Here is a 13,023-nt window from a genome sequence, read left to right as displayed (position 1 = left end):
TAAACCAGATTCGTCAAAGTAGTAGAGTTTTGAATCATTTATTTATTTTTTATTGTACTTTTAAACAGTAATACTCTTTTTAATTGTCGATAAAACTTTGTTACAATTAGGATATTCCTGGCGATGTAATTGCACTACTTGCAAAATAAATTGTTTTTCTTCTTTATTTTTCGTTAAATTTCGATTATAATTATGTATTAACGCTATTCTGCATATTTCCGCTTTTCTTCGACTTTCACGGCCCGTAAGTATACGAATTTGGAGTCTAAAAAATAAACTCCTGGGTTTTTTTTTTCACAGAATTTAATGTCCTGCAGGAATATGCTTGGAAATTTTTTTTTTAATTCAAACGGTTCAATAGTTACAGCATTTTATATGAAAAAAAAAAAATTTTTGCTTGTTATTTCAAGGGGAAATTTCTCTCAAGACCATAGATTCGATGGGTTAGTTTTTTCGGCTTACCCTAATATATACCTTATTGATTAAGTTTTGAAGTTCGTGACTGTGTTTGTTGTATGATTAAATTTTCGTTGGTCGAAGCAGTCAATGATGACAAGATGCAATTCATAGAATGATGCTTTTATTACGACGTTTCGGCAGGACCCCGTTTGCCATCGTCAGGTTTATTTCTAGACGTTCCTTAACTTAACAGTTGTTACTTACGCGGTGTTACAGAAGGAAGTCCTCATTTTTAATCAGAAAATTTAATCAGATGACTGTATAATTTTCACAGGAAACGAACGTGTGATATACGCCATCCCAGTTTCGGTCAGTATATTACGAGAACGCGTATTCTTTGTACAGCTCTGCGGTTAATAAGAATGTGAGGAGCGGCTCGCGATAAGCGCAAAGTCCGTATTATTTCTGTTCGACATGCGGTGAAATCAGATAAGCTTTGAACAGAAACGAACGGCAACAAAAGTAGTGCCAGGCTAAATACGCGTATAGGATAACGCGTAATAGAAACTGTCTAACGATTGTTTGTTACATATTAAAGACATTTCGATGACCTATAAACCTAGTTATTTCTGTTCTCATTGCGGCTTCTGCTCTTTTTTTTTTTTTTTTACTTCTTACAAAGCTGCTCCATTACACATTTAACCAATGTTTGACGGTATGTTATGTGGTAGGTATGCCAGTATTACACACGCTCTATGTAATATTATACACGGTATAATAATACGCGAGGCGGATTGAATCTACAAACGATGAGCTAAGCATTTGTGGTCATTTTAAAACGGAAATGACAGAGAGAGAGAGAAAACAACGAAAAGGAAAGAAGAAATACAAATCACTCCGAATAGCGCAGGCTAAGCCCCGTGCAGTGGGGTAGTTAAAAATATATTTAGAGTTTTTCTCTCTTTACTCGTGTAGCGTTCGGCTGAAATTCAATGGATTTTCAAAGCGGGCGTCACGGATTATTGGTTTCATTAATTACTCATGCACTTCGTGCCGCTCGGTGTGTCGTTCTCGGTTTGTCCTAGCCGTACAACGAACGTATAACGTCACATCCACGCGATCTGCGCGCCTACGCACATTTACGTGGTGAAATCCTGATGGATTTTCGCAACGATATAAATTCAAAGTGGTGCTGCTGCTACGCGATCGAATATATCGAATATGTACACACACGCACACATGCGTACACTATGCATGCGCGTTGCTGCAGCTTCGTTCTAAATGCACGTGCAGAAACACACAAAAACACGGACAATTCGTTGCAGAAAACCCCCAGGGCAGAGACTGAGTGGACCCGAAAGTAGCTGCCCGCGTACGTGCTGATACTCGATCCGGCTTAATCAACCGGGGTCTGGCCCCCCAGTCGGTTTTTCACTCTCCCTCCCTTTGACAAAACTAAAAAAAGAGAAACGATCTTACAACTTGCGAATCGAAAGAAGCGCGCGCTGAAAAAATTTTATCGCAACGACTAATATGAAAACGGTAAGCGAGTGACTTGTTTGCCATTTTGATGCAAAAATTTTCAAATATTTGATAACTATAATTCATAGTTACAGCGACTATGCTCGAAAAAGTATCAGTTACTGTAATCAAATATCAACTAGTACTGTTGAATTTTCTCAGCGATAGATCGAATTACAATTAGAAGAAGACATTATTATTACGTAATTGTATCGTATTTGAAGGAATGTTTCACAGATATGTGGATGTATGTACTGGTTTGTAGAATCGGAATTTGTTCACAAAGGTAATAAATTTTCGCGTAGTATACTAGGAGGATATTGTAACACCTTCAAGGAAACGGATTATAAAATTTGATTTGGAATTCGGAAACACAGACAAACGCATTATTTTCGCGAAGACATTTCATTGGGTCTAACATGTATAACAGCCTTAGCCAAAGAGACAACCTGTGTTCAAACAGTTTGACATGTGCAGAATATTTACAGTTTTCAATTGATCGCCGTTTCGCATCGCAGCGGCGTAGCTTCCATCCTTCCTTATCTACCTTTTCATTCGCTGTTGTTGTTGTTGCCGTTGCACAGAGACAGAGGCTAGTGCAACCCATCGGTCTAAATATGCTAATGAACGCGTTAGTTATGTTAATTTTTTTATGATTCACCTAACAAACATATGGCGCCGCACGGTATAATTCGCTGACCGAGTACGACCACCTGCGGTCGAGAAGTTTATTCCTATCTACCTATCTACCTAGCTACCTAGCTACCCAACTCTAATTGTCGATGAATTATTAATCAGAAAATCGTCGCCCGCATCGCGTCCACCTTCTTTCCGCAGCGCATGGCGCAGCCGGTTGGCTCGACGAATGCATGTTACATGCAGTATCTTCCATGATCTATCGTAGGATCTGTATTGTTGATCGGGTAGCGATCAGCCGTCGTGGTTATATAAGTAAGCTCTTTGTTGTACGAAAAGTTTAACGGTAGGCTGGACCAAGTGATTTGTGTTGGACTGATCTTGGCTAAAGTTATCGCCATCGTAATCTGGTTGAACATAATGCTGCGTATAGAAGCATACGAGAGTAGGTGCGTGTGTTGGTTTACTTAGTGGAGATTGATAAGTTTCGCGAGGAGTAGTACGGTAAGAAAGTGAGGTTCGTTCAATTCCTAATTCATAGTCTAATGCTCTACGAAATCTGATTGTGAGTTTTGATGCCACAAATTTTTTTGGAACTGTATAAATTTTGGTCTATGTATACGTATACCTTATACGCGAAGCGCAGCGTACGAATAATCTTGCAATTACAACTGAACGAAATTTATTATCGGTACAATTTAATTCGTCTGGGAAATTACAGTAATGAAGGTTAACTTGAGTCTTAGTCGAAATAAGCAATTGCCACTATGGAGAAATAACCACTTTAAAATATGTTTCAAGTTATCGGTGATTCGATTGAAAGTGATAGCGTCATGTGAGGTGGATGTTCTTTTTCAATGTATCGATTCGTTTCGTTGGTCAACGTGAAACTTTGGATGATAACGATCCGATTTATAAATCAGAGTATCAGACTATCGGAGATTATGAGAAACTAAACTGGAGAGTATATCAAACGCTAATTGTGAATTGGGAATTACTTTCGGACGGTTGACGGGGTGGTCGTAACATCGTAGTCTACAGCGAGGATGGATGGTACGTTAGTGTTGCTGGTGTGGCGGGTGAAGGAGGAAGAGGAGAGATGAGCTGAGTATAGAGAGATAATAAAACGGTCCGTTGGCATCGGTAAACTAGGCGTGAAGTGAAATTAGGTGATGACGTCAGTGGTGGCAGTCGGTTCGGTGGTGTTATGGTATGGTATGGGTACTGGTACGAGAAGGGAAAAACGCGTATATAGAGGGAAAGGGAGAGAGAGAGAGAGAGAGGGAATGACGGAGGAGCTGGAGGTAATATTTTTGAGGGTCGATCAGAACCATAGAGAATAGGAATAGGAGAGGAGAGTAGAGGTGAGGATGCGGGGAACACGAGAGTCGTAAACACTCGGAATGAGCGAAGGGTGGCCTACGCCTACGCTGTGCTGTGCTCTGCCTCTCTGTGAAGGATCTTGACGTTGTGTGCGTGTACGGGTGCCGAGGACGGGGCGAAAGGCGAAATGTGAAAGCAGCGGACGCGGGTCGTCAACGTTGATGATCCGTGGATCGCGATATACCACCAGGCCTCGACGGATGAGACGGCGTCGGGAACCGGAATCACCGTCGGCCCAACCTCACCCGTGCCATTCTCATCCGCCCCGCCAACAACATTCAAATGTCCGCGTCGAAAGTGAAAAAATATGGTCCCCAAAATGCTAGAGATGGTTTTTACTTCGTTTCCCGTTGACGTTGTAGCCTAGGATCAGACCACGAGGACGTTTTATTTTTTATTATCATAGCGCTGAAACGTAAGTCGTACGTGCAGTTAGGATGCGCCAGGCAAAGTCTCATGGTTTGCTCCGCACAGTGATCGTTTGGGTTGAATAGTAGTGTTCAATGACTCCGCTTCGAATGGGGTTGAATGAGGAGAATGAATTCGCGAGTAAAGAAGAAGCCAAGTACCGTACACTTTGACTCAACACTGACGTATGCAAGGTAGCAACGAAGTCGATTCGAACCTTCTCTCCGGATGCCACGACGGCGCTCACCTAATCGTAAATTCGATATGCGTAGGATTCGTCGTTTTTCCTTTTCCTCACGGTATTTCAATAATCGCGAAGCGAAGAGTTTTCTATTTCTCATCGTCCCATTCTCTCCGTGAGACTAGCTGATTAAGGAACACGTCAGTCAAGGATATGAATCTATTATGCATGGTTAATTGTGTCAGTCAAGTGGGCTCCCGGTTGGCTGGACGTCGTCGTTGCTGGTTCTCTTCTCCTGCCTCGTCTCCACTTTCTCATTCTTCCGAAAAACCTTTCATATTATTTCTCGTTTCCTTTCATTGACGTTGATCGGTGGCGTCCGGGAGTAGCGGAACCCGGTACTGTACTCGGTTTTTCCTCTTTCGTCTGGTGTGTTGCTGTTGCTGGTCCGGGGTCACACCGGGTCCGATTGCCTCGTCAACGGCGCGTCACACTCTCCTCGCCACCACCCGACGCTGAGAGAGAGAGAGAGAGAGAGAGTGAGAGAGAGAGAGGGAAGGTGGAAGGGAGAGAAACGTAGCTGCGAACACGTTTTTTCAATCTCCCCATTTCCGTCTATCCGTCCGCAGCGCCGCTCAGTGTCCTTCGTAATTTCGCAAATATTCCCTCGGCCCTCGATAAATCGGTAGGAAAAAAAGGAAATCGTACGAGAGAAAATAACGCCCCCGAAGGGAGTTTTACGCTGTGTTACAGACGTGTCTCTCACCCACCTTGGTGTGTGGATGCTGCATGCTTTAACCGTGTGTTATTCCGCGCAACGGGGTTCGAGGTCTACGGTACATACATACCTCTACCTACATCCCCAGCAGGAACGTTTACATTCGTATCTACACGAGTCTGCACATGCTGTCATCGGGGAGCGAACGCGATCCCTAATTTTTCCCTCATCAGGCATCACTCGTGCATTTTTATTGGTAATTAAAACCAAGCGAACTGTGTGATTGGAATTAATGGTCAAATGGTCAATCTGTTACCGCCTCGATGCGTCAACCTGAATCTACGGTGGTGCGGAGAGACCAAACTGACTCACGTATGTAAATTACGACCAGATATTCGTACCACTAATTACAATTTATAATAAACACAGGATTAGGATGCACTTGGTTCAGCAACTCCGTAAGGTCTTTGGTCTCAGACTACTCGCGGATCGTCATTCGAAATCTCCAAAGTTCTCGACATGTTTTTACACATGTACGACTATACCGCGTTAACGAATGGAAGCTCTTCTTTGATCCGTGGCTAATGTGGTTTACGTAAAGATTCATGGATGAGTTGAGTATTATTCGAGAAGATTTATCCTATACAACAGAAGCTGGCTGCTCAACATATCTCTAATATCCCGACGGATGTGAGTGTGCACATTCGCGTCCTCTGCACGTGTGTCTGCGAAACGATCGGCACACTGTTTGAAGGAGAGTCGATGTTGGTACACGTTACTGCAGTTGTCATGGTGGATGTGGTTATTATCCGTAGGCGCTGAGCTGGAGCCGCTGGAGCGACCGAAACCTTAGATGGGGAGATAAATAAAGATGCTGCTACTGGTGGTGGTGGTGGTGCCACTACCACGGGTTATACTCTGCGATAAGTGAGTTTGAGAGCGACGAACAAGAGAGAGTGAGAGAGAGGTAGGCCTAGTATCGCCGCTGTAGGAGAGTAATATTGATGGATGATGACTCGGCGTAACTCCTCAGTCGCTGGTCTGCACGCTCGCTCGGCCAGCAGTATCCTCAGCATCAAGTATCGAATAGGAGTAGGAGGATGAGGAGGCTGGAGGTAGTTTATCATCCCTAACGAGTGCATTATGGCTCGATTAATCTTTCGATATATATGTATATATATATATATACACACATAAAGAGCCCTTATTCAATAATACACTCTACTCTGAAGAGGGTCTCTTATACTTTTTCGCGATACCCTCCGACTCCGTAATTGGGTTTGGTACCTGCGTTAAAATCCGCTACTTCCATACCGCCAACTTTTCTCGGACGGTACCGGATCGCGATGAAAATTGTTCCAGCATTGAAAAATATTTCGCGTTCCTGCGCTATCTTTTGTCTCTCTTCACTCCTCCACGTTTCCCTACCGATGGGACTATCTGCATCTTCAAGATATCAGGGAACTGCCGCTTCCGTGCGGGGCTTTCTATCCTGTACCCCCATAGACGAATAACCCATTGATATGCAAACTAAGTTTTCGATCGTAAAGACCCGTAATATCATGGACGCTTTGCATACGCTTTTCAGCGATTCTTGCCACCCCGTTCTCTTCCCCCACCTCTCTCACACTCCAGCTTTCGTTATCCTCAACGAGAGTTCGGAATTCAAGTTGCCCGTAATCACCGCGCGAAATTTTCTCATGTAGATATACACGCCGAATTTCTTTCCATTTCACTCCACCTCGGTGTTCATACTTTCTCAACGAACATTCAAATTTCTTATTCGCATGTCGGTTGGCACCGGTACAGTTATTTCCTAACCTTCGAGATTGATGAAATGGGATCAACGATCACCGTACCGCGACTGGAATCTCGTGTTCGCTCTCGTACCAAATTGAAAAGGGTTTTTTTTTTTGTTTGTTCTCTTGGTCGTGATTCTGGCGAGTTTTTGACCGATGCGCAAGGAAGAGGGTTCGAAGGCCAGTCAAGTAACAAACGACCCTTTTGTTGCAGAGCCTTGTCCATATTTACCCCAGTGTTTCTTCCGTCCGCCGCAGCAACTTCTGCATATCTAATTATTCCGAAAAATCCCGCCGCCATAAATACAGACGTGGTAATAATATTAGCATAAAATCCAGTCGGTTGCGGTGACGCGGTCATTAGGTGGCTCGGAACGAGGTCCTTCCGTGTGTCCTGTATTGTACAAATTCGTATCGTGTACCATTTAGGAGGGTGACATGCGGCATATGAATACCCCCGGACACAGTAACTAACCTACACCGTGCCGATTATTGTCTAGCGTAATATCGACGAATTTATGACAAGGTGTAAAAAAAAAATAAATAAATAAAAAAAAAACACCACTCACCTAATTCATTCTTCTCCTCTTCTGTTTCAGGTATGTAAGCTTGTCTCTCTGTGTTACCGGAGTACAAACGGCGGTGCATCCCGTGACCTCCTCCTCGCGTCTATTGTACCTACCTACACATTGGGGTAAGAATGAGAATGAATCAACGGCCGCAGTGTCGCCAAGGGGTTTCTCGTCTCTTCTCGTTTACAGCGTCACTACGTACAGGGCGATGAATTTGCGGTCTGCCAGGTAATCGCTACCTACCAGTTTTCCTTTTTGCCGTTCGCTTTACCCTCTTTCAACGGTATCTCACCGTTGTGTTTGCGTTATTACGTATAGGATAGAACATTTATCAGTCCTAGAAACAACCTGGCTGTACGGTCACAGGGAAGTTCTTCGTTACTTATAGTTTAGGGCCGGTACATTTAATTTATACTCATGTTCTTCATGTTCCCGCGTACGTGCATTTGTATACGTATATTATTTCAATTAGGGTTCCGGTATGTTAACAGCGTTTCGCTGCGTAGTGTCCGTTTCTTGCGTGTATTTCGGTTTCTCAATATCAACGAAATTACGATGCCACTGCAAAGGTGACCAACGCTTGATGTTGGGATGATTCACATATAGGGAAAATTCCGGTCAAACTTGTCACTCCATCACCAGCACCAATTTGTCCCCATTTGTCAGCTATGCTCGGCACGTGTAAAAATTATTCGCGTCTGTCTGCCTTTTGACCAAAGATTCCGTGTATTGCAAACCTACCGCAGCTCCGATTCTGTTTTATGAATTAAACTGGACGGGGTCGGTACGCGGGCACTTTGGAAGTTTTTTCCTCGTTCGTAGTTATTCTGAAACCTGGCGACGAGAGATTCAATTCTACGCGTAAATGATCGGGAACGGGTCACTGGAACGTTGAATACCGATCAAGGACAATGGTGGAGAAACCATCCTGAGTAGTAATTCGTAACTTTGAATATCACCGAATACTGTAAGTAACGTTCACATCGGCTTATAAAAAAAGTTTCAAATATATTTCCGGCATGAAATATTGTCTAATACGTTTAGCTATTTTACGGTCATAGAATTGTTATTATTCGTTTCGAGGAAGAAACAAAATATTTCAACGCAGCTCTGTCAATCTGTCGAAAATTTCCCCGTATACTGTACAGATCAGTGTTATCTGTAAAACGTGCCCACTGTACGAAACGTTGCCCGGTGCGGTGCGCATTGTGGAAAATCGGCCTTTGCATAGGCGTCGAGTTTTAAAAAATCCAAAGGTTGCTCTATGGCGAGGCGAATAGCGCAGAAACACGAGCCGTCGTGAAAGCAGAAATCTTGAATCGTGAAGGTGATGTTAGTCACGTTAAAAGTGAACAAACTGATGGGAAAAAAAGTTAAGAACCTACGAAGTCGAATCACCCATCATCCTGTATTGCAGCACTTTTTTTTAAAATTGATCCCTACGCTGAGAGAAATTTTTACTTCCGATTATTGCTCAGTCCTTAAATATTTTCATTTCTTACCACAATCGAAAAATATAGTTCTAGGTAGAAAATGAAAATTAGTTTTCTAGCTGTTACCGGAAAGTCTAGTATCCGTTACTAGTTACTAAAAAAGTTACTAAAAAAGTAGTGTAAACCCCACAGACCGATTTTGCGTTGCAACAACCAAAAAAGGATCGACGACAGCGCAAAATGGTTCCGCGTACCTCGTTTTTCGCAATTCCAACAACATTCAAACAGTTTGTTTTTTAACGATACCCGTCTTACTCAACTTTTTCTAGTTACCCTAACAAATGAAATTTTTCTCAGTGTACGTAGTGCAAACGACACGGTACTACACATCATCACGAGTGCTAAAAAAACATCCGTTCAAATCATTAAATACTTCGAAACGTTATAATACAATATACATTTTTCTAAGCAACATGCAATACCTACTTGCGATTCGAAAGTTCTCGGAGGGTTTGCGAAGTGACCTCGAGTGTCGGCGCTTATGGGTGGTTGTACAGGCTCGCGGTGTATTTTCGAACCATCGGTAACGCTCTGGCCCATGGACTTCGCTCTCTCTCTCTCTCTCTCTGTCTCTCTTTCTCTCTCTCTGCTTCGCTCCACTCTGCAATTACACCTGAGTAATAGCTTTTGGTTACACAGCGAGGCGGGGGCGTTGACAAGCGGAAGCCCTACGCGATACATCTGTAGCTGTCCACTTTGATGGTGTGACAATTGCACACGTTGTTGTTGTTGACGCTGTAACGAGACTCGCTCGTTCGAATTGACGCGTTCCGCGGACGCGAGGTGGAGAGGATTGGGAATGCGAATTTTAATCGTTTCAATCGATATATATATGTATATATATACCATGCACACCCGTATACCGTATATTCCGTGAATTATGCAGTCATCATTGACACCACCCTTCATGAAAATATTCGCACCACCTCGCGCTACGACTCGTTCAATATGCGGAGGGACTCGGTTTTTTGGTCTCAATTAGGCTTGATGACTGCATTCTCTTTCGAACAATGTTTATAATAATTTTCTTGGTTGGCTACGACGTACGGAGTGTGGTCTTATTTAAACGCCTCGAGCGAATGTCTCGGAGACAAATTGTAGGTTTTTTATGGGGAAAGGCAACGACGATATGCTTTGATTTGCGCGTTGGGATACTTTCGTGATTTTCGATAGGGAACATATGTTTTGACTATGACCAGCTGACAGCGGGTTTGAAGAGGAAATCGTAATGGTAAAAAAAAAAAAAAAAATAAAAATCCATTCTATTCGAAATTCAAAATGTATTCGAAGGGTCATCGCGTCGGCGTTCCTGATCGGTCAATCAACGATTTTGTTAACAATGCCAACGTGAGGTCGTCTCTCGCACGCCGTCTTTCGAATTTCGTCGGCAAAGCCCGAAAACTCTGATTATTATGATTCTGAGCCGAACGGACACTCCTCGTAAAATGGCGGCCAAGATGGAGGTGATTGGGGGAGTCAGTTTCGTAGGGACTCTACTTTTCTTATACCACCAAAGTTGATGCAAACTAAAAATAGCCCAACTTTATTCGATATTTCATTTCATACATTCCAAGAGAATTCATTCACGAACGGAACGAGCCTTAGTTTATGAAAATTGTACTGGAGAAATGATTCAATGATAGGATCTTTTCAAAGTTATTAATAACCGTGCTGTTGCGGCTGAAAATTTTAGTTTTCAAAATGTTTCCGTGTCAAGGAAATATTGAGTCAAGTATTTGAATTAAAACAACCCGATTAAATCCAGTTTCACTTTTAAACATTCCCTGTGTCGTATTAATTGTCGCGACAACTTTTTGACTGGACTGTACGTGCAGTTTGGTATATTCATTTACATCCTCGAGCTATCTTCAAGTGTCACACATGGTGAAATGAAACTCTAACGGCTGTCAAGTTGCGAGAAAAAGAAATGACACGAATGCATGTAATATCCGTCAGCCTATGTTTCGGTTGATGAAAAGTTTGATTGTGTATTGATATATAATTGATTCACTGCTTGGGTGTTCCTTGAAATCAGTGGCGAGTCTTGGTACACTGGCTTGGCAACAAGTGTCGACTTGTTCTCGTTTCAGGTATACAAGAATCCCAGAAGAGCTGTATGCACTGAGCGGCGTAGAGCGAGAGAGAGAGAAGGGGGAGGGGAGAGAGAGGGAGAGAAAGAGAGAGGGAGCGAGTTGGCTAGTTTCGGTATATTTACCGAGCTAGTTGGAATTTAGTAGGCAGTTAAGCTCTCGGCATATATCCTCCGCTTCGAGAGGCGACATTCATCTTTGAAAATGGTAGGTACGTCGTCTATGCGGGAACGATAGAGAAAGAGGTGCTGCGGGAAAAATTCTGCCGGAGCGAAATGCAAATCGATCCACAGATATATATTTACTCGACATTTTTATGTGGCGTTCAACTTCACCTACGTTATCCGCTACATCTATTAATATCTTACTTGGATGGGTTGTGTAGGAACTTGCAGTCATTAAACTCGTGCGCATTTATATCGTGGTAGAATTGTACGATTAATATGGGTATCTACCACCCATCTGCCCGAGGGTTAACTAACCTTGAAATTTGGTATACGCTGTACACCTTTCATGAAATCTTTCGAAATCCTTGGAAATCTCATCGAATCGCAAGAAGTATTCGAAACCTCATTCAATGATTTAAAATATTGTGAAATCATTGAAATCTTTGAGACCCCAAGAAATCCTATAAAATCCCATGAAATTGTATTAAATCCTCGAAATCATTGCGCACAACCAAACTGACAAGTGGTTAACCCCTCGCACCTACCTTGCACGTTACAAAAACACTACTCACTCCCCCTGTTCTATGTTCCACTCCGCTTAAATACATGACGCTGCACGCATAGACGCACACCTTAGATGTAACGTGTGCTGTAACGTAACGCGCTGTGCATGGACGGTTTGCGATATGCCATTGAAGACGGCTGCTGCAAGCCGAACAACACCGCACACCGTCGGTGGGTGATATTCCCTAATTACTTAACCGATGTAAATTACTCGGCATAGATCTGCACGCGTAAGCTCCCGATTACACGTCACGCATGTGCGGAAATTCCCACCGAATATAGCTATGCACATAGGTAACACCGCCACGGCTGGACGCAGTCATACGTACACAGTGTACCCCGCATATCACCGAGTCTTGTTCATCGTCGTCCAATTCCTTCGTGATACTCTCATTCGATTGACCAAATATTATCTACAGCAACTAAATACTCCGATTATTGCCGTTTGCACTGATGCAACGTGGCCTTTCTTATTGAGAGCTTGTAGAAATCTGGTGGAATCGATAACGCTTTTCATTCGTCAAAAAACTGATCCACGTGCAAAGTGTATTGCGGAAATGGAATCGACTTTGGTAGGCGTGCGTATAATCAATCTTACAGTCAACTGTTTAATTTTAGAGTTTCTGCGGTTACCTTATTCGTTCTCAACGTTCTCGTTATCACCGATCCAATAAGCGTAACTTCAAAAGATGCGTCGCTAAGATAGCTTGGTTAGTTTACAGTACCTTGTTCTCGGCACGAAGTTCAGGATGTGCAGGATTAAATCAATTCCTGTTAGAAAGTGGAATATTCTTTTAACTTACGTAATAAAAACGTGTCATGTGTCGTTGAATCCAAAAAATGATTGAGGAGATCTCGGTGTATTCACCCGTAGGTACTCGTGTTCCAAGTCCGTACGGAACATGATTCAAGGAAACAACCAGTTGCAAAAACCTTGACGAATCCATAAATTCTTCCACCGCATCGGCACGAACGTTATACACCCATATTATATACCTCAACGGGACGACGTGTAGGGTTCGATTCCGAGACACCCAGTACGATAGCAGCCTCGTCGAGCTGAGCTAAGGGTTCATGTACGTATCGTCGTGT

Source organism: Neodiprion fabricii, chromosome 5 (genome assembly GCF_021155785.1).
Source record: "Neodiprion fabricii isolate iyNeoFabr1 chromosome 5, iyNeoFabr1.1, whole genome shotgun sequence".
Lineage (NCBI taxonomy): Eukaryota > Metazoa > Arthropoda > Insecta > Hymenoptera > Diprionidae > Neodiprion > Neodiprion fabricii.
The sequence above is the reverse complement of the archived record's forward strand: the minus strand, read 5'-3'. Positions refer to the sequence as shown.